Source organism: Carcharodon carcharias (assembly GCF_017639515.1).
Source record: "Carcharodon carcharias isolate sCarCar2 chromosome 35 unlocalized genomic scaffold, sCarCar2.pri SUPER_35_unloc_8, whole genome shotgun sequence".
NCBI lineage: Eukaryota > Metazoa > Chordata > Chondrichthyes > Lamniformes > Lamnidae > Carcharodon > Carcharodon carcharias.
Genome location: NW_024470724.1, coordinates 159,023 through 181,522, shown reverse-complemented (window position 1 = coordinate 181,522; position 22,500 = coordinate 159,023). Strand labels below are relative to the sequence as shown.

The window sequence follows — 22,500 nt, the reverse complement described above, 5'->3', positions numbered from 1 at the left end:
CCCCCCATCTCTTGCTCTCTCTCTCCCCCCACCCCACCCCGTCTCTCTCTCTCCGTCTCTCTCTGTCTCTAACTCTTCATCGCTCTCTCTCTCTCTTTCCATATCTCTCTGTTTCTATCCCTTTGTATCTCTCTCTCTGTCTCTCTCTCTGTCCCCCTGTGTCTGTCTCCGTCTCTCTGTCTCTCATTCTGTGTCTCTTGTCTCCTCTGTCTGTCTCCCCCCTCTGTCTCCCCCTCTCTCTATCTCTCTAACTCTGTGTCCCTCCTTCCCCCCCACCCCCTCTGTATCTCTCTCTCTCTCTGTCCCCCTGTGTGACTCTCTCTCTCCCACCCCCGTCTCTCTCTCTCTGTCCCCCTGTGTCTCTCTCTCTCTCTGTCACCCTGTGTGTCTCTCTCTCTCTGTCCCCCTGTCTCTCTCTCTCTCTCCCCCACCCTGTCTCTCTCTCTCTCTGTCCCCCTGTCTCTCTCTCTCTCTCTCCCCCACCCTGTCTCTCTCTCTCTCTGTCCCCCTGTCTCTCTCTCTCTCTCCCCCCCACCCCCATCTCTCTCTCTCTCTCTCCCCACCCTTGTCTCTCTCTCTCTCTCTCTCTCTCTCTCCCCACCCCTGTCTCTCTCTCTCTCTCTCTCTCCCTCCCCACCCCTGTCTCTCTCTCTCTCTCTCTCTCCCCACCCCTGTCTCTCTCTCTCTCTCTCTCTCCCTCCCCACCCCCGTCTCTTTCTCTCTCTCTCTCCCTCCCCACCCCCGTCTCTTTCTCTCTCTCTCTCTCTCTCTCCCCACCCCTGTCTCTCTCTCTCTCTCTCTCTCTCTCTCCCTCCCCACCCCCGTCTCTCTCTCTCTCTGGACTCTCACACCAGCGACTGTTTTGTGTGTGGATTTTGTTTTTGTTGAGTGACCTCTTCTGTCTATTTGTGCTCTGTCAGTGAACATTAACCCTTCCTTCCTTCCTTCAGACACAGCCGAGCATTGCCGGCACCGTGTGGACGCGGTTTGCCTGCCTGGGGTGGCCTTGATCGGCGGTTTTATCTTTGTCACTGCGATATTTGCACAATTGGGGAAGTGGTTTATTTGCCGTTTCAACTGCCCAGCGCCTCGTTTCACTGTTGAGAGCGAGTCTGCAGCTTTTAGCATGAATAAGATAAAACCAAGCTACACAGTTTGGAGAACTCTCCTTCCTGCTCTGTTTCCAGCGATGGCGATCTTTTTACATCAACATGAGAGGACAGACGGGGGCCTCTGGAACGATGTCTCATCCCCAAAGATGGTCAAGTCCCACCATGCACTGCTCCCTCGGCGCTGACCCTCCGACAGTGCGGCGCTCCCTCGGCGCTGACCCTCCGACAGTGCGGCGCTCCCTCAGCACCGACCCTCTGACAGTGCAATGCTCCCTCGGCGCTGACCCTCTGACAGTGCAGCGATCCCTCAGCACCGACCCTCTGACAGTGCGATGCTCCCTCGGCGCTGACCCTCCGACTGTGCGGCGCTCCCTCAGCACCGACCCTCTGACAGTGCGGCTCTCCCTCAGCACTGACCCTCCGACAGTGCGGCGCTCCCTCAGCACTGACCCTCCGACAGTGCGGCACTCCCTCAGCACTGACCCTCCGACAGTGCGGCACTCCCTCAGCACTGACCCTCCGACAGTGCGGCGCTCCCTCAGCACTGACCCTCCCACAGTGCGGCACTCCCTCAGCGCTGACCCTCCAACAGTGCGGCGCTCCCTCAGCACTGACCCTCCGACAGTGCGGCACTCCCTCAGCACTGACCCTCCGACAGTGCGGCACTCCCTCAGCACTGACCCTCCGACAGTGCGATGCTTCCTCAGCACTGACCCTCCGACAGCGCAGCTCTCCCTCAGCACTGACCCTCCGACAGTGCGGCGCTCCCTCAGCACTGACCCTCCGACAGTGCGGCACTCCCTCGGCACTGACCCTCCGACAGTGCGGCACTCCCTCAGCACTGACCCTCCGACAGTGCGGCACTCCCTCGGCACTGACCCTCCGACAGTGCGGCTCTCCCTCAGCACTGACCCTCCGACAGTGCGGCGCTCCCTCAGCACTGACCCTCCGACAGTGCGGCGCTCCCTCAGCACTGACCCTCCGACAGTGCGAAGCTATGTCGGTACTGGCGCCGGGAGGAAGAGGTGATGCGGGGGGTTGTGTGTCGGTGGGATTGCGGCTGGGAGCGGCATGGAGGTTGGTCCCGAGCTCCCAGCCCCTTCTGACTGCCAGACGCCGACGAGGTTGGGGCCTGACGAGCAAATCACACGGCCCCTCAGTGAACTCCAGGGGTGTGGGTGTGAGTCAGCAAGCCTCCTGGCTTCTCACAGCTACACCAGACGTCAGGGGGTGTGACTGAACAAGCCGTGCAGCTCCTAGCACACTTGCGTCAGTGTGGAGCACTGCCTGGCCAAGACGAGTTTAGCTGTTCTGGCTCCGTCTCCGGGTGCACGGTGAGTGAGTACAATCCTCCCTACCCTCCCACCGTGGGGAAGTGGCCCGTGTTCTGTTGAGTGCTGCCTGTGGGTGGGGAAGGGTGTGTGTGTGTGGGTGTGTGCGCGTGTGGGTAGGTGTGTGTGGGTGGGGGTGTGTGTCTGCGCGTGTGTGTGTGTGTGTGTGTGTGTGTGCGTGTCTGCGGCTGTGTGTCTGCATGTGGCTCTGTGTTTGTGTGGGTGAGAGTGTACGTGTGTGTGGGGCTCTGTGTGTGCGTGGCTGTGTGGGTGGGGAAGGGTGGGTGTGTGTGTCCTCGTGTGTGTGCCTGCGTGTGTTTGTGGCTGTGTGTGTGTGTGTGTGTGTGTGTGTGTGTGTGGCCGTGTGCCTGCGTGTGTGGCTGTGTCTGTGTCTGTACGCGTTAGAGTGTGTGTATGTGTACGGCTGTGTGCGTGGCTTTGTTTGTGTGGCTGTGTGTGTGCAGCTCTGTGTCTGTGTGTGTGTGCGGCTGTGTGTGTGTGTGTGCGGCTCTGTGTGTGTGTGCGGCTCTGTGTGTGTGTGTGTGTGTGTGTGTGTGTGTGTGTGCGGCTCTGTGTGTGTGTGTGTGTGTGTGTGCGGCTCTGTGTGTGTGTGTGTGTGTGTGTGTGCGGCTCTGTGTGTGTGTGTGTGTGTGTGTGTGTGCGGCTCTGTGTGTGTGTGTGTGCGACTGTGTGTGTGTGTGCGGCTCTGTGTGTCTGGCTGTGTGTGCGGCTCTGTGTCTGTGTGTGTGCGGCTGTGTGTGTGTGCGGCTGTGTGTGTGTGCGGCTGTGTGTGTGTGTGTGTGCGGCTGTGTGTGTGTGCGGCTCTGTGTCTGTGTGCGGCTCTGTGTCTGTGTGTGTGTGTGTGTGTGTGTGTGTGAGAGTGTGTGAGAGTGTGTGTGTGTGTGTGCGTGTGTGAGAACCCTTCAGCTTCCTCCCCTGGCTTTGGCTCAGTTAACCCGGCAGCTGTGAGCGTTTTTGTGCCCAGGTGCTTCCCCAGTGAAGCTGACAACGCAGGCAGCACGCCCGCTCCCAGCCACACCTCCCCACCCACCCACCCCCAGCCCCGCTACCGGCCCGCGCCGCGCCGGAGGGAGCCCCGCCGCCCGCCCGGGCGGCCGGCTGCTCGACTGTGGAAAGCCTCACCGGGGAGCCACGGACGCCCAGTGTGCGCGCGCGCTCTGTCCGGCGGGGCGGAGGGAGGGGGGTCCGAGCCGAGGCTTCACCCCACACCCGCCGCCGGCGACGACCCTCGCCCCCGCCTCCTCAGCCGTGAGACTGGAGGGGTAGAATGAGGGCAGATGACTCGAGGTTGTGGATCAGACGGCTGCTGGGAGCTGGTGGTTTTCCTGTCGCTCGGCTGGCCCTGGGCTGCCCCCTCCCCCTCCCCCCTCCACCATGTCGCCGTGGAGCTGGCTGCTGCGCTGCCGGGCTCAGCAACTCATTCCCATCGTGTTAACTCCAGTGACCTGTGAGATCAAAGGGCCAATTGTCATCAGAGAGAGAGAGAGGGAGAGAGAGCGAGAGAGCTGGAGAAAAGCCAGCCTCTCTCTCTCTCTCTCTCTCTCGCTCTCTCTCCCTCGCTTTCTCTCCCTCGCTCTCTCTCTCTCGCTCTCTGTCTCGCTCTCTGTCTCTCTCTCTCTTTTTCTCTCTCTCTCTCTATCTCTCTCTCTCCCTCTCTCTCTCTCCCTCTCTCTGTGTGTGTCTGTCTCTCTCTCTCTCTCTCCCTCTCTCTGTGTGTGTCTGTCTCTCTCTCTCTCTCCCTCTCTCTTGCTCTCTCTCTATCTCTCTCTCTCTTGCTCTCTCTCTCTCTCTCTATCTCTCTCTCTGTGTGTGTCTCTCTCTCCCTCTCTCTCTCTCTCCCTCTATCTTGCTCTCTCTGTCTCTCTCTATCTCTCTCTCTCTCTCTCTCTCTCTCTCTCAGCCCCAGGGCAGACAGAAGCCCCTCACAGCCAACGCGGACGACTTCGCAAAGTCAGGCTGGCGTTGGTCCCCTCGCAAACGTTGTCTCCGATTCGTGCACAGCAAGATACCACGAGCAGACGGGAGATAATGGCATAATTATTTCCAGTCGCTTGTTAAAGTGTAAATATCAGAGTCACGTGCAGTGAGCTGCTCTTCTGCTCGGGACTGTCACACCCGCCCTCCTCCTCCCTCCACCCCCGGAGAGTGCAGATGGGACCCTCGGGTTTCACATCCTGCACTGAAAGAATGACCCTCCGACAGTGTGGCGTTCCCTCAGCACTGACCCTGCGACAGTGCGGCATTCCCTCAGCACTGACCCTCCGACAGTGTGGCGTTCCCTCAGCACTGACCCTGCGACAGTGCGGCACTCCCTCAGCACTGACCCTCCGACAGTGCGGCGCTCCCTCAGCACTGACCCTCCGACAGTGCGGCGCTCCCTCAGCACTGACCCTCCGACAGTGCGGCGCTCCCTCAGTATTGGCACCTGCGCCTGGCCCGAATTATGGGGTACAAGTCTCTGGAGTGGGGGCTCATACACATGACCCTTTGAGTTGGAGACAGGAGTCAGAGCCGCTGTGTCGATGTTGTTCCATAAACGCTGGGATGACTCTGTCCCTTGGTTACCCTCATTATTCTAGCCTCTCAGTCCAAGATCATGCAGGAAGAGGTTGCGCTCTCTGGTGGTGCGAGTGGCAAACTGCACCTTAGTGAGATTGAGAGCAACGGGGACAATTAACAGCAAAGTGCCACTGCTGGAAGGGTCAGAAGTGATGAAAGCCTTTCAGGTTGTACACGGGGAGAAGTCATGCATGGAGACAGAGACCCAAATCCAGATGTGATTAAGCATCCAACTTGGGCAGGAGAAGGTCCAAGCAGAGAAAATCTGCTGCCTGTTTGAGCTAATCTCCCCCTCCATGGGTCTTGCTCGAGGGCTAGATATTGGGCTCTGGTCACCAGGGGGACCTACCCCTGCCACTGCCCGCCCTCCTTCCGATAGTAGCGCCAGGATAGTTCGCAGCCACACAAAGTGGACAACCCAGCCCCTCTCAATTGAGAAAGGGCCCTCCGACAGTGCGGCACTCCCTCAGCACTGACCCTCCGACAGTGCGGCACTCCCTCAGCACTGACCCTCCGACAGTGCGGCACTCCCTCAGCACTGACCCTCCCACAGTGCGGCGCTCCCTCAGCACTGACCCTCCGACAGTGCGGCGCTCCCTCAGCACTGACCCCATGACAGTGCGGCACTCCCTCAGCACTGACCCTCCCACAGTGCGGCGCTCCCTCAGCACTGACCCTCCCACAGTGCGGTGCTCCCTCAGCACTGACCCTCCGACAGTGCGGCGCTCCCTCAGCACTGACCCTCCGACAGTGCGGCGCTCCCTCAGCACTGACCCTCCGACAGTGCGGCCCTCCCTCAGCACTGACCCTCCGACAGTGCGGAGCTCCCTCAGCACTGACCCTCCGACAGTGCGGCGCTCCCTCAGCACTGACCCTCCGACAGTGCGGCGCTCCCTCAGCACTGATCCTCCGACAGTGCGGTGCTCCCTCAGCGTTGACCCTCCGACAGTGCGATGCTCCCTCAGCACTGACCCTCCGACAGTGCGGCACTCCCTCAGCGCTGACCCTCCAACAGTGTGGCACTCCCTCAGCACTGACCCTCCAACAGTGTGGCACTCCCTCAGCACTGACCCTCCCACAGTGCGGCGCTCCCTCAGCACTGACCCTCCCACAGTGCGGTTCTCCCTCAGTACTGACCCTCCGACAGTGCGGTTCTCCCTCAGTACTGACCCTCCGACAGTGCGGCACTCCCTCAGCACTGACCCTCCGACAGTGCGGCACTCCCTCAGCACTGACCCTCCCACAGTGCGGCACTCCCTCAGCACTGACCCTCCCATAGTGCGGCACTCCCTCAGCACTGACCCTCCGACAGTGCGGCACTCCCTCAGCACTGACCCTCCGACAGTGCGGCGCTCCCTCAGCACTGACCCTCCGACAGTGTGGCACTCCCTCAGCGCTGGGGTACAGAGAGGCCTGTGCCGCGGAGCTGCCAATTGTAAGAGGGTGAAATCAAGATGTCTGAATTAGTTTTTTATTTGGTTTCAGGGATTTGCTCACTCGAGTCAGGTGAACATTATAATGCACTGAGGCTCCAGAAGATAAATCAAAACAAGATCAAGGTAATTCCACCTTCATTTTTCACGTTCTCAAACAGCTGCAGCGGTGGATTGGGGTGGGAATCGAGTGGGTTAAAGCGCTCTGTCGGGGGGCCTGGTCTGGGCCTCTGCATGTCTGGAGCCTGTCTTTTCCGCTTTCCTGTGGCCTTGTCGGGTGTGGTGTCGAGTGGGCCGTCCATTTGCTGTCTCCTCTTTCACACAGCTGCAGAAACCCTGTTTTGTCATCCTCCCACCTTGTCACCGAAACCTCTCTCAATCTTCCCCAGGAATGGCCAGGGCCAGCCCCTACACCCCTCCCTATCTCTGTAACCTCCTCCAGCCCCTACGCCCCTCCCTATCTCTGTAACCTCCTCCAGCCCCTACAACCCTCCCTATCTCTGTAACCTCCTCCAGCCCCTACACCCCTCCCTATCTCTGTAACCTCCTCCAGCCCCTACACCCCTCCCTATCTCTCTAACCTCCTCCAGCCCCTACAACTCTCCCTATCTCTGTAGCCTCCTCCAGCCCCTACACCCCTCCCTATCTCTGTAACCTCCTCCAGTCCCTACAACCCTCTCTATCTCTGTAACCTCCTCCAGCTCCTACACCCTCCCTAACTCTGTAACCTCCTCCAGCCCCTACAACCCTATCTCTGTAACCTCCTCCAGCCCCTACAACCCTCCCTATCTCTGTAACCTCCTCCAGCCCCTACAACCCTATCTCTGTAACCTCCTCCAGGTCCTACAACCCTCCCTATCTCTGTAATCTCCTCCAGCCCCTGCTTGTCTGATCCCTCCCAAGAAAAGGTGACACTTCTCCCTCACTGTGGCCTGTGCAGTTCAGATATGATTCATTAAATGCGTAAGGTATAACCGTTCAAAGATGATGTGACAAAGTTCACAATCTGAGTGTTGCTGAGAAAAAGAGACGTGGAAGCTTTTCACCTTGCACTCATCAGGACACTCAAGTATATCGGTGTAAGGGGCAAACAATTTTTACTGCATGTGAAGGGAGTCCTGAGTGGTTGGCAAGTGACCTTTACCGTGGACAATGTGCCCACTGATGGTGAATGGCGGTCAACTGCCAAGCATTGTCTGAAACTTGACCCTGATTGAGGAATGAATCAGTGAATGGCTGTCCCCTCGTGCTTTGTTGAAGCTTTTCAGCTTGCACTCATCAGGACGATTCAAAAGGATTCCGGATGTAGAGGGAGCAACGATTTTATACTGTGTGGCTCCAAAGCAACCATCCCCACCCCCCCCCCACAACACACCAACCTTGTTCAGTCCCAGTGTAGGTTATAATTGCCCCGTAGAAGTTGCCTTTGACGTCAGACGCCTAGGCACCCCGACGGGCTTGACCCGGTCCCCAGCTCCCCGCATTGCCCCTGCCCACCACTGCGGGCAGCGGTCCCGAGCTTCGACCCGCCCCCTCAGCACCCAGCAACCCCCCCCCCCCCCCCCCCACACAAAACACCGGACCTTGGCACCCCCGGCTGGAGGGTGGCTGCAGCCCTTTGGCGCGTGGTGGTGAGGGGAAGGGCGAGACCCCCTCCTCCTCCTCCCCGCCGGCCAGGGACCTGTAGGCTGAGCCCAGGCCCCACGTGACGCACCTTTTACATCCGGGAGAGGCGGAGGCGGCGGGGTGGGGGGGGGTGTGGAGGGTGGGGAGTGGCGCTGGATCTCCGATAAGTGCTGTGGTCAGACCACACCTCGAGTGCTGCATCCAGCGCTGGTTGCCAACGCGTGGGTTTGATGGGCTGGGCGGGTGAGGTGGTGGTGGTGGAACCAGTCACATCCTGGACACGGCACGCAGCGACCAAGCAGTGAGAGTAAAAAGCGTTGCGCGGAAACTGTACAGCCCGTGAGGAGACCCTTCCACCCACTCGCGTCCGCACACCCGTGGACCACCCGATTAGTCCCATCCCCCCCCCCCGCCCCCCCCCCACAAACTCCTGGCCCTTGTCCTCCCTCCGGCACCCCACACACCCCCAGCCTCAAGCGACAGTCATCGCTCGTCATTTCTTTTAATGAACGCACCCCCCCCCCCCCCACCCCACCCGGTTCACCAACGCCCCCTCGTCGGGAATGAAACCTCGCCCGTCCTTACCTGGTCAGGCCTAGAAGGGTAGGCCAGACCCCCCCCCCACCCCCCACCCCTCCACAGCTGCGTGGCCTGCCGTTAATCGCCCCCCTCCCTCACCCACCCCCCACCCCCCTCTGAAACGTCCCAAGCGAGACACTCGGTCCTAGGGTCGGACTTTTGCCTGCGATGCTCACTCTATCCCCCCCCCACCCCCTCCTGAGACAAAGGGGGGCTCATCCTGTATAGAAAGGTCGAGCAGGTTGATTCCCGGGACGAAGGGGGTTTGCCTGATGGGGAAAGGTTGAGCAGGTTGGGCCTCTACCCCATTGGAGTTTAGAAGAATGAGAGGTGATCTTATTGAAACATGTCAGATTCTGAGGGGGAGGGGGTTTGACAGGGTGGATGCTGAGGGGATGTTTCACCCCCCCCCTCGTGGGGGGGGAATCTAGAACGAGGGTGGGGGAGGGAGGGGGCACAGTTTCAGAATGAGGGGTCTCCCATTGAAGACAGAGACGAGGAGGAATTTCTTGTCTCAGAGGGTGGTCAGTCTGGAATTCTCCCCCCCCACCCCACCCCCTCCCCCACAGGGAGCAGCAGGGGCCGGGTCACTGAATATATTCAAGGCAGATTTCTGATCGACGAGGTGGGGGGTGGGGAGTCGAGGGTTATGAGGTCAGGTGGGGTGGGGGGTGGGGGAAGGGGGGAATGGGGCAGGAAATGGGGTTCAGGCCGCAATCGGATCGGCCCGTGATTTTACTGAGTGGGGCAGCAGGCTCGAGGGGCCGAATGGCTTGCTCCTCAGTCCTCTGTTGCTACGAGACACGGGAATGAACATCACCTTGGGACGGGAATATCGCAAGTTCCTTTCCAAATCATTGTCAGTGCAAACATCTTCCCCCATTCGTGCAAAAAACCCTTGCTCGCTGTTCCCCCCTCCCCACCACCACCGAATCCACCCCCACCCCACAACGCCACAGATTTAAGCAGCTTCCCCACACTTGAGGAGGCTCGGACTCTACATGCTGACACCCCTACCCACCCCTGCTAGCCTAACCGAGGACAGCACCTCACTGTGTGTGCACTGACGGAGGTTTGGGTATTATAGGGACAGACCGGTGTTTGTATAGGGACAGACCGGTGTGTGTACAGGGACAGGCCGGTGTGTGTATAGGGACAGGCCGGTGTGTGTATAGGGACAGACCGGTGTGTGTATAGGGACAGACCGGTGTGTGTACAGGGACAGACCGGTGTGTGTACAGGGACAGACCGGTGTGTGTATAGGGACAGGCCGGTGTGTGTATAGGGACAGACCGGTGTGTGTATAGGGACAGACCGGTGTGTGTATAGGGACAGGCCGGTGTGTGTATAGGGACAGGCCGGTGTGTGTATAGGGACAGGCCGGTGTGTGTACAGGGACAGACCGGTGTGTGTATAGGGACAGAACGGTGTGTGTATAGGGACAGGCCGGTGTGTGTATAGGGACAGGCCGGTGTGTGTATAGGGACAGGCCGGTGTGTGTATAGGGACAGACCGGTGTGTGTATAGGGACAGGCCAGTGTGTGTACAGGGACAGACCGGTGTGTGTATAGGGACAGGCCGGTGTGTGTATAGGGACAGGCCGGTGTGTGTATAGGGACAGACCGGTGTGTGTATAGGGACAGACCGGTGTGTGTATAGGGACAGGCCGGTGTGTGTACAGGCCGGTGTGTGTACAGACCGGTGTGTGTATAGGGACAGACCGGTGTGTGTATAGGGACAGGCCGGTGTGTGTACAGGCCGGTGTGTGTACAGACCGGTGTGTGTACAGGGACAGACCGGAGTGTGTATAGGGACAGACCGGTGTGTGTATAGGGACAGACCGGTGTGTGTATAGGGACAGGCCGGTGTGTGTATAGGGACAGACCGGTGTGTGTATAGGGACAGACCGGTGTGTGTATAGGGACAGACCGGTGTGTGTATAGGGACAGACCGGTGTGTGTATAGGGACAGGCCGGTGTGTGTATAAGGACAGACCGGTGTGTGTATAGGGACAGACCGGTGTGTGTACAGGGACAGGCCGGTGTGTGTACAGGGACAGACCGGTGTGTGTATAGGGACAGGCCGGTGTGTGTATAGGGTCAGACCGGTGTGTGTACAGGGACAGGCCGGTGTGTGTATAGGGACAGACCGGTGTGTGTATAGGGACAGGCCGGTGTGTGTATAGGGACAGGCCGGTGTGTGTACAGGCCGGTGTGTGTACAGGGACAGGCCGGTGTGTGTATAGGGACAGGCCGGTGTGTGTATAGGGACAGACCGGTGTGTGTACAGGCCGGTGTGTGTACAGGGACAGACCGGTGTGTGTATAGGGACAGACCGGTGTGTGTATAGGGACAGACTGGTGTGTGTATAGGGACAGACCGGTGTGTGTATAGGGACAGGCCGGTGTGTGTATAGGGACAGGCCGGTGTGTGTACAGGCCGGTGTGTGTACAGACCGGTGTGTGTATAGGGACAGACCGGTGTGTGTATAGGGACAGGCCGGTGTGTGTACAGGCCGGTGTGTGTACAGGCCGGTGTGTGTACAGGGACAGACCGGTGTGTGTATAGGGACAGACCGGTGTGTGTATAGGGACAGACCGGTGTGTGTATAGGGACAGGCCGGTGTGTGTATAAGGACAGACCGGTGTGTGTATAGGGACAGACCGGTGTGTGTACAGGGACAGGCCGGTGTGTGTACAGGGACAGACCGGTGTGTGTATAGGGACAGGCCGGTGTGTGTATAGGGACAGACCGGTGTGTGTACAGGGACAGGCCGGTGTGTGTACAGGGACAGATCGGTGTGTGTATAGGGACAGACCGGTGTGTGTATAGGGACAGACCGGTGTGTGTATAGGGACAGGTCGGTGTGTGTATAGGGACAGACCGGTGTGTGTATAGGGACAGACCGGTGTGTGTATATGGACAGACCGGTGTGTGTATAGGGACAGGCCGGTGTGTGTATAGGGACAGGCCGGTGTGTGTATAGGGACAGACTGGTGTGTGTATAGGGACAGGCCGGTGTGTGTATAGGGACAGGCCGGTGTGTGTATAGGGACAGGCCGGTGTGTGTATAGGGACAGGCCGGTGTGTGTATAGGGACAGGCCGGTGTGTGTATAGGGACAGGCCGGTGTGTGTATAGGGACAGACCGGTGTGTGTATAGGGACAGACCGGTGTGTGTATAGGGACAGGCCGGTGTGTGTATAGGGAGAGGCCGGTGTGTGTATAGGGACAGGCCGGTGTGTGTATAGGGACAGGCCGGTGTGTGTACAGGCCGGTGTGTGTACAGGGACAGGCCGGTGTGTGTATAGGGACAGGCCGGTGTGTGTATAGGGACAGACCGGTGTGTGTACAGGCCGGTGTGTGTACAGGGACAGACCGGTGTGTGTATAGGGACAGACCGGTGTGTGTATAGGGACAGACCGGTGTGTGTATAGGGACAGACCGGTGTGTGTATAGGGACAGGCCGGTGTGTGTATAGGGACAGGCCGGTGTGTGTACAGGCCGGTGTGTGTACAGACCGGTGTGTGTATAGGGACAGACCGGTGTGTGTATAGGGACAGGCCGGTGTGTGTACAGGCCGGTGTGTGTACAGACCGGTGTGTGTACAGGGACAGACCGGTGTGTGTATAGGGACAGACCGGTGTGTGTATAGGGACAGACCGGTGTGTGTATAGGGACAGGCCGGTGTGTGTATAAGGACAGACCGGTGTGTGTATAGGGACAGACCGGTGTGTGTACAGGGACAGGCCGGTGTGTGTACAGGGACAGACCGGTGTGTGTATAGGGACAGGCCGGTGTGTGTATAGGGACAGACCGGTGTGTGTACAGGGACAGGCCGGTGTGTGTACAGGGACAGATCGGTGTGTGTATAGGGACAGACCGGTGTGTGTATAGGGACAGACCGGTGTGTGTATAGGGACAGGTCGGTGTGTGTATAGGGACAGACCGGTGTGTGTATAGGGACAGACCGGTGTGTGTATATGGACAGACCGGTGTGTGTATAGGGACAGGCCGGTGTGTGTATAGGGACAGGCCGGTGTGTGTATAGGGACAGACTGGTGTGTGTATAGGGACAGGCCGGTGTGTGTATAGGGACAGGCCGGTGTGTGTATAGGGACAGGCCGGTGTGTGTATAGGGACAGACCGGTGTGTGTATAGGGACAGACCGGTGTGTGTATAGGGACAGACCGGTGTGTGTACAGGGACAGGCCGGTGTGTGTACAGGGACAGGCCGGTGTGTGTATAGGGACAGACCGGTGTGTGTATAGGGACAGGCCGGGGTGTGTATAGGGACAGGCCGGTGTGTGTATAAGGACAGACCGGTGTGTGTATAGGGACAGGCCGGTGTGTGTACAGGGACAGGCCGGTGTGTGTATAGGGACAGACCGGTGTGTGTATAGGGACAGGCCGGGGTGTGTATAGGGACAGGCCGGTGTGTGTATAGGGACAGACCGGTGTGTGTATAGGGACAGACCGGTGTGTGTATAAGGACAGACCGGTGTGTGTATAGGGACAGACCGGTGTGTGTATAGGGACAGGCCGGTGTGTGTATAGGGACAGACTGGTGTGTGTATAGGGACAGACCGGTGTGTGTATAGGGACAAACCGGTGTGTGTACAGGCCGGTGTGTGTACAGGGACAGACCGGTGTGTGTATAGGGACAGACCGGTGTGTGTATAGGGACAGGCCGGTGTGTGTATAGGGACAGGCCGGTGTGTGTATAGGGACAGGCCGGTGTGTGTATAGGGACAGGCCGGTGTGTGTATAGGGACAGACCGGTGTGTGTACAGGCCGGTGTGTGTACAGGGACAGACCGGTGTGTGTACAGGGACAGACCGGTGTGTGTATAGGGACAGACCGGTGTGTGTATAGGGACAGACCGGTGTGTGTATAGGGACAGGCCGGTGTGTGTATAGGGACAGGCCGGTGTGTGTATAGGGACAGGCCGGTGTGCGTATAGGGACAGGCCGGTGTGTGTATAGGGACAGGCCGGTGTGTGTACAGGCCGGTGTGTGTACAGGCCGGTGTGTGTACAGGCCGGTGTGTGTACAGACCGGTGTGTGTATAGGGACAGACCGGTGTGTGTATAGGCACAGGCCGGTGTGTGTACAGGCCGGTGTGTGTACAGACCGGTGTGTGTACAGGGACAGACCGGTGTGTGTATAGGGACAGACCGGTGTGTGTATAGGGACAGACCGGTGTGTGTATAGGGACAGACCGGTGTGTGTATAGGGACAGGCCGGTGTGTGTATAGGGACAGACCGGTGTGTGTATAGGGACAGACCGGTGTGTGTACAGGGACAGACCGGTGTGTGTATAGGGACAGGCCGGTGTGTGTATAGGGACAGGCCGGTGTGTGTATAGGGACAGACCGGTGTGTGTATAGGGACAGACCGGTGTGTGTATAGGGACAGGCCGGTGTGTGTACAGGCCGGTGTGTGTACAGACCGGTGTGTGTATAGGGACAGACCGGTGTGTGTATAGGGACAGGCCGGTGTGTGTACAGGCCGGTGTGTGTACAGACCGGTGTGTGTACAGGGACAGACCGGAGTGTGTATAGGGACAGACCGGTGTGTGTATAGGGACAGACCGGTGTGTGTATAGGGACAGACCGGTGTGTGTATAGGGACAGACCGGTGTGTGTATAGGGACAGACCGGTGTGTGTATAGGGACAGGCCGGTGTGTGTATAAGGACAGACCGGTGTGTGTATAGGGACAGACCGGTGTGTGTACAGGGACAGGCCGGTGTGTGTACAGGGACAGACCGGTGTGTGTATAGGGACAGGCCGGTGTGTGTATAGGGTCAGACCGGTGTGTGTACAGGGACAGGCCGGTGTGTGTATAGGGACAGACCGGTGTGTGTATAGGGACAGACCGGTGTGTGTATAGGGACAGGTCGGTGTGTGTATAGGGACAGACCGGTGTGTGTACAGGGACAGGCCGGTGTGTGTATAGGGACAGACCGGTGTCTGTATAGGGACAGACCGGTGTGTGTATAGGGACAGACCGGTGTGTGTATAGGGACAGGCCGGTGTGTGTATAGGGACAGACCGGTGTGTGTATAGGGACAGACCGGTGTGTGTATATGGACAGACCGGTGTGTGTATAGGGACAGGCCGGTGTGTGTATATGGACAGACCGGTGTGTGTATAGGGACAGGCAGGTGTGTGTATAGGGACAGGCCGGTGTGTGTATAGGGACAGGCCGGTGTGTGTATAGGGACAGGCCGGTGTGTGTATACGGACAGACCGTTGTGTGTATAGGGACAGGCCGGTGTGTGTACAGGCCGGTGTGTGTATAGGGACAGGCCGGTGTGTGTATAGGGACAGGCCGGTGTGTGTATAGGGACAGACCGGTGTGTGTATCGGGACAGACCGGTGTGTGTATAGGGACAGGCCGGTGTGTGTATAGGGAGAGGCCGGTGTGTGTATAGGGAGAGGCCGGTGTGTGTATAGGGACAGGCCGGTGTGTGTATAGGGACAGGCCGGTGTGTGTACAGGCCGGTGTGTGTACAGGGACAGGCCGGTGTGTGTATAGGGACAGGCCGGTGTGTGTATAGGGACAGACCGGTGTGTGTACAGGCCGGTGTGTGTACAGGGACAGACCGGTGTGTGTATAGGGACAGACCGGTGTGTGTATAGGGACAGACCGGTGTGTGTATAGGGACAGACCGGTGTGTGTATAGGGACAGGCCGGTGTGTGTATAGGGACAGGCCGGTGTGTGTACAGGCCGGTGTGTGTACAGACCGGTGTGTGTATAGGGACAGACCGGTGTGTGTATAGGGACAGGCCGGTGTGTGTACAGGCCGGTGTGTGTACAGACCGGTGTGTGTACAGGGACAGACCGGTGTGTGTATAGGGACAGACCGGTGTGTGTATAGGGACAGACCGGTGTGTGTATAGGGACAGACCGGTGTGTGTATAGGGACAGGCCGGTGTGTGTATAAGGACAGACCGGTGTGTGTATAGGGACAGACCGGTGTGTGTACAGGGACAGGCCGGTGTGTGTACAGGGACAGACCGGTGTGTGTATAGGGACAGGCCGGTGTGTGTATAGGGACAGACCGGTGTGTGTACAGGGACAGGCCGGTGTGTGTACAGGGACAGATCGGTGTGTGTATAGGACAGACCGGTGTGTGTATAGGGGACAGACCGGTGTGTGTATAGGGGACAGGTCGGTGTGTGTATAGGGACAGGACCGCTGTGTGTATAGGGACAGACCGGTGTGTGTATATGGACAGACCGTGTGTGTATAGGGACAGGCCGGTGTGTGTATAGGGACAGGCCGGTGTGTGTATAGGGGACAGACCGGTGTGTGTATAGGGGACAGGCCGGTGTGTGTATAGGGACAGGCCGGTGTGTGTATAGGGACAGGCCGGTGTGTGTATAGGGACAGACCGGTGTGTGTATAGGGACAGACCGGTGTGTGTATAGGGACAGACCGGTGTGTGTACAGGGACAGGCCGGTGTGTGTACAGGGACAGGCCGGTGTGTGTATAGGGACAGACCGGTGTGTGTATAGGGACAGGCCGGGGTGTGTATAGGGACAGGCCGGTGTGTGTATAAGGACAGACCGGTGTGTGTATAGGGACAGGCCGGTGTGTGTACAGGGACAGGCCGGTGTGTGTATAGGGACAGACCGGTGTGTGTATAGGGACAGGCCGGGGTGTGTATAGGGACAGGCCGGTGTGTGTATAGGGACAGACCGGTGTGTGTATAGGGACAGACCGGTGTGTGTATAAGGACAGACCGGTGTGTGTATAGGGACAGACCGGTGTGTGTATAGGGACAGGCCGGTGTGTGTATAGGGACAGACTGGTGTGTGTATAGGGACAGACCGGTGTGTGTATAGGACAAACCGGTGTGTGTACAGGCCGGTGTGTGTACAGGGACAGACCGGTGTGTGTATAGGGACAGACCGGTGTGTGTATAGGGACAGGCCGGTGGTGTGTATAGGGACAGGCCGGTGTGTGTATAGGGACAGGCCGGTGTGTGTATAGGGACAGACCGGTGTGTGTAACAGGGCCGGTGTGTGTACAGGGACAGACCGGTGTGTGTACAGGGACAGACCGGTGTGTGTATAGGGACAGACCGGTGTGTGTATAGGGACAGACCGGTGTGTGTATAGGGACAGGCCGGTGTGTGTATAGGGACAGGCCGGTGTGTGTATAGGGACAGGCCGGTGTGCGTATAGGGACAGGCCGGTGTGCGTATAGGGACAGGCCGGTGTGTGTATAGGGACAGGCCGGTGTGTGTACAGGCCGGTGTGTGTACAGGCCGGTGTGTGTACAGACCGGTGTGTGTTATAGGGACAGACCGGTGTGTGTATAGGGACAGGCCGGTGTGTGTACAGGCCGGTGTGTGTACAGACCGGTGTGTGTACAGGGACAGACCGGTGTGTGTATAGGGACAGACCGGTGTGTGTATAGGGACAGACCGGTGTGTGTATAGGGACAGACCGGTGTGTGTATAGGGACAGACCGGTGTGTGTACAGGGACAGACCGGTGTGTGTATAGGGACAGGCCGGCGTGTGTATAGGGACAGGCCGGTGTGTGTATAGGGACAGCCCGGTGTGTGTACAGGGACAGGCCGGTGTGTGTATAGGGACAGGCCGGTGTGTGTATAGGGACAGACCGGTGTGTGTATAGGGACAGGCCGGGGTGTGTATAGGGACAGGCCGGTGTGTGTATAAGGACAGACCGGTGTGTGTATAGGGACAGGCCGGTGTGTGTACAGGGACAGGCCGGTGTGTGTATAGGGACAGACCGGTGTGTGTATAGGGACAGGCCGGGGTGTGTATAGGGACAGGCCGGTGTGTGTATAAGGACAGACCGGTGTGTGTATAGGGACAGGCCGGTGTGTGTATAGGGACAGACCGGTGTGTGTATAGGGACAGGCCGGTGTGTGTATAGGGACAGGCCGGTGTGTGTATAGGGACAGGCCGGTGTGTGTATAGGGACAGGCCGGTGTGTGTATAGGGACAGACCGGTGTGTGTATAGGGACAGACCGGTGTGTGTATAGGGACAGGCCGGTGTGTGTATAGGGACAGGCCGGTGTGTGTATAGGGACAGGCCGGTGTGCGTATAGGGACAGGCCGGTGTGCGTATAGGGACAGGCCGGTGTGTGTATAGGGACAGGCCGGTGTGTGTACAGGCCGGTGTGTGTACAGGCCGGTGTGTGTACAGACCGGTGTGTGTATAGGGACAGACCGGTGTGTGTATAGGGACAGGCCGGTGTGTGTACAGGCCGGTGTGTGTACAGACCGGTGTGTGTACAGGGACAGACCGGTGTGTGTATAGGGACAGACCGGTGTGTGTATAGGGACAGACCGGTGTGTGTATAGGGACAGACCGGTGTGTGTATAGGGACAGACCGGTGTGTGTACAGGGACAGACCGGTGTGTGTATAGGGACAGGCCGGCGTGTGTATAGGGACAGGCCGGTGTGTGTATAGGGACAGCCCGGTGTGTGTACAGGGACAGGCCGGTGTGTGTATAGGGACAGGCCGGTGTGTGTATAGGGGACAGACCGGTGTGTGTATAGGGACAGGGCCGGGGTGTGTATAGGGACAGGCCGGTGTGTGTATAAGGACAGACCGGTGTTGTGTATAGGGACAGGGCCGGTGTGTGTACAGGGACAGGCCGGTGTGTGTATAGGGACAGACCGGTGTGTGTATAGGGACAGGCCGGGGTGTGTATAGGGACAGGCCGGTGTGTGTATAAGGACAGACCGGTGTGTGTATAGGGACAGGGCCGGTGTGTGTATAGGGACAGACCGGTGTGTGGTATAGGGACAGGCCGGTGTGTGTATAGGGACAGGCCGGTGTGTGTATAGGGACAGGCCGGTGTGTGTATAGGGACAGGCCGGTGTGTGTATAGGGACAGACCGGTGTGTGTTATAGGGACAGACCCGGTGTGTGTATAAGGACAGACCGGTGTGTGTATAGGGACAGACCGGTGTGTGTATAGGGACAGGCCGGTGTGTGTATAGGGACAGACTGGTGTGTGTATAGGGACAGACCGGTGTGTGTATAGGGACAAACCGGTGTGTGTACAGGCCGGTGTGTGTACAGGGACAGACCGGTGTGTGTATAGGGACAGACCGGTGTGTGTATAGGGACAGGCCGGTGTGTGTATAGGGACAGGCCGGTGTGTGTATAGGGACAGGCCGGTGTGTGTATAGGGACAGACCGGTGTGTGTACAGGCCGGTGTGTGTACAGGGACAGACCGGTGTGTGTACAGGGACAGACCGGTGTGTGTATAGGGACAGACCGGTGTGTGTATAGGGGACAGGCCGGTGTGTGTATAGGGACAGGCCGGTGTGTGTATAGGACAGGCCGGTGTGTGTATAGGGACAGGCCGGTGTGTGTATAGGGACACGGCCGGTGTGTGTACAGGCCGGTGTGTGTACAGGCCGGTGTGTGTACAGACCGGTGTGTGTATAGGGACAGACCGTGTGTGTATAGGGACAGGCCGGTGTGTGTACAGGCCGGTGTGTGTACAGACCGGTGTGTGTACAGGGACAGACCCGGTGTGTGTATAGGACCAGACACGTGTGTGTATAGGGGACAGACCGTGTGTGTATAGGGACAGGACCGGTGTGTTGTACAGGGACAGACCGTTTGGGTGTATAGGACCAGGCCGGTGAGTGTATATGGACAGGGCCGTTGTGTGAATAGTGACAGCCCGGTGTGTGTACAAGGGACAGGCCGGTGTGTGGTATAGGGGACGGCCTGTGTTGTGTATAGGGACAGACGTCGGTGTGTGATCGGAGACAGACCGGTGTGTGCAGGGACAGGCCGTGTGTGTATATGGACAGGCCGGTGTGTGTAATATGGACAGACGGGTGTGTGTACAGGACAGCCGGTGTGTGTATAGGGACAGTGCCGTTGTGTGTATAGGGACAGGCCGGTGTGTGTATAGGGACAGGCCGGTGTGTGTATAGGGACAGGCCGGTGTGTGTACAGGGACAGGCCGTGTGTGTACAGACAGGCCGGTGTGTGTACAGGACAGCCGGTGTGTGTACAGGACAGCCGTGTGTGTACAGGGACAGGCCGGTGTGTGTACAGGGACAGGCCGGTGTGTGTACAGGGACAGACGGTGTGTTGAACAGACCGGTGTGTGTATAGGGACAGGCCGGTGTGTGTATAGGGACAGGCCGGTGTGTGTATAGGGACAGGCCGGTGTGTGTATAGGGACAGGCCGGTGTGTGTATAGGGACAGGCCGGTGTGTGTATAGGGACAGTCCGGTGTGTGTATAGGGACAGACCGGTGTGTGTATAAGGACAGACGGGTGTGTGTACAGGGACAGGCCGGTGTGTGTATAGGGACAGGCCGGTGTGTGTACAGGCCGGTGTGTGTACAGGGACAGACCGGTGTGTGTATAGGGACAGACCGGTGTGTGTATAGGGACAGGCCGGTGTGTGTATAGGGACAGGCCGGTGTGTGTATAGGGGCAGGCCGGTGTGTGTGTAGGGACAGGCCAGTGTGTGTATAGGGACAGGCCGGTGTGTGTATAGGGACAGGCCGGTGTGTGTATAGGGACAGGCCGGTGTGTGTACAGGGACAGGCCGGTGTGTGTACAGGGACAGGCCGGTGTGTGTACAGGGACAGGCCGGTGTGTGTACAGGGACAGGCCGGTGTGTGTACAGGGACAGGCCGGTGTGTGTATAGGGACAGACCGGTGTGTGTACAGGGACAGGCCGGTGTGTGTACAGGGACAGGCCGGTGTGTGTACAGGGACAGGCCGGTGTGTGTATAGGGACAGACCGGTGTGTGTATAGGGACAGACCGGTGTGTGTATAGGGACAGGCCGGTGTGTGTATAGGGACAGGCCGGTGTGTGTATGGGGACAGACCGGTGTGTGTATAGGGACAGACCGGTGTGTGTATAGGGACAGACCGGTGTGTGTATAGGGACTGACCGGTGTGTGTATAAGGACAGACCGGTGTGTGTACAGGGACAGACCGGTGTGTGTACAGGGACAGACCGGTGTGTGTATAGGGACAGACCGGTGTGTGTATAGGGACAGACCGGTGTGTGTATAGGGACAGACCGGTGTGTGTATAGGGACAGGCCGGTGTGTGTATAGGGACAGTCCGGTGTGTGTATAGGGACAGACCGGTGTGTGTATAAGGACAGACGGGTGTGTGTACAGGGACAGGCCGGTGTGTGTATAGGGACAGGCCGGTGTGTGTACAGGCCGGTGTGTGTACAGACCGGTGTGTGTACAGGGACAGACCGGTGTGTGTATAGGGACAGACCGGTGTGTGTATAGGGACAGACCGGTGTGTTTATAGGGACAGACCGGTGTGTGTATAGGGACAGGCCGGTGTGTGTATAGGGACAGACCGGTGTGCGTATAGGGACAGACCGGTGTGTGTATATGGACAGACCGGTGTGTGTATAGGGACAGGCCGGTGTGTGTATACGGACAGGCCGGTGTGTGTATAGGGACAGACCGGTGTGTGTATAGGGACAGGCCGGTGTGTGTATAGGGACAGGCCGGTGTGTGTACAGGGACAGGCCGGTGTGTGTACAGGGACAGGCCGGTGTGTGTATAGGGACAGGCCGGTGTGTGTATAGGGACAGGCCGGTGTGTGTATAGGGACAGACCGGTGTGTGTATAGGGACAGACCGGTGTGTGTATAGGGACAGGCCGGTGTGTGTATAGGGACAGACCGGTGTGTGTATAGGGACGGGCCGGTGTGTGTACAGGCCGGTGTGTGTATAGGGACAGGCCGGTGTGTGTATAGGGACAGGCCGGTGTGTGTATAGGGACAGGCCGGTGTGTGTATAGGGACAGACCGGTGTGTGTATAGGGACAGACCGGTGTGTGTATAGGGACAGACCGGTGTGTGTATAGGGACAGGCCGGTGTGTGTATAAGGACAGACCGGTGTGTGTATAGGGACAGGCCGGTGTGTGTACAGGGACAGACCGGTGTGTGTATAGGGTCAGACCGGTGTGTGTATAGGGACAGACCGGTGTGTGTATAGGGACAGATCGGTGTGTGGAGAGGGACAGGCCGGTGTGTGTATAGGGACAGACCGGTGTGTGTATAAGGACAGACCGGTGTGTGTACAGGGACAGACCGGTGTGTGTATAGGGACAGACCGGTGTGTGTATAGGGACAGACCGGTGTGTGTATAGGGACAGACCGGTGTGTGTATAAGGACAGACCGGTGTGTGTATAGGGACAGACCGGTGTGTGTATAGGGACAGACCGGTGTGTGTATAGGGACAGACCGGTGTGTGTATAAGGACAGACGGGTGTGTGTACAGGGACAGGCCGGTGTGTGTATAGGGACAGACCGGTGTGTGTATAGGGACAGGCCGGTGTGTGTATAGGGACAGGCCGGTGTGTGTACAGGGACAGGCCGGTGTGTGTATAGGGACAGGCCGGTGTGTGTATAGGGACAGACCGGTGTGTGTACAGGGACAGGCCGGTGTGTGTACAGGGACAGGCCGGTGTGTGTACAGGGACAGGCCGGTGTGTGTATAGGGACAGGCCGGTGTGTGTATAGGGACAGGCCGGTGTTTGTATAGGGACAGGCCGGTCTGTGTATAGGGACAGGCCGGTGTGTGTATAGGTACAGGCCGGTGTGTGTATAGGGACAGGCCGGTGTGTGTACAGGCCGGTGTGTGTATAGGGACAGGCCGGTGTGTGTACAGGGACAGACCGGTGTGTGTACAGGGACAGGCCGGTGTGTGTATAGGGACAGGCCGGTGTGTGTATAGGGACAGACCGGTGTGTGTATAGGGACAGGCCGGTGTGTGTATAGGGACAGTCCGGTGTGTGTACAGGCCGGTGTGTGTACAGGGACAGACCGGTGTG

The 22,500-nt window shown here is 58.5% G+C and overlaps 1 protein-coding gene across 1 annotated transcript in view; it reads left to right on the top strand.

Moving 5' to 3' along the window:
* LOC121274276 overlaps positions 1-22,500 on the top strand; it is a 217,184-nt gene that overhangs the window by 117,829 nt on the left and 76,855 nt on the right. Inside the window, exon 3 of the mRNA XM_041181501.1 lies at positions 6,509-6,582. The gene's annotated coding sequence lies outside the window, so the exon portion shown is untranslated. The remainder of the gene's footprint in view (positions 1-6,508; positions 6,583-22,500) is intronic.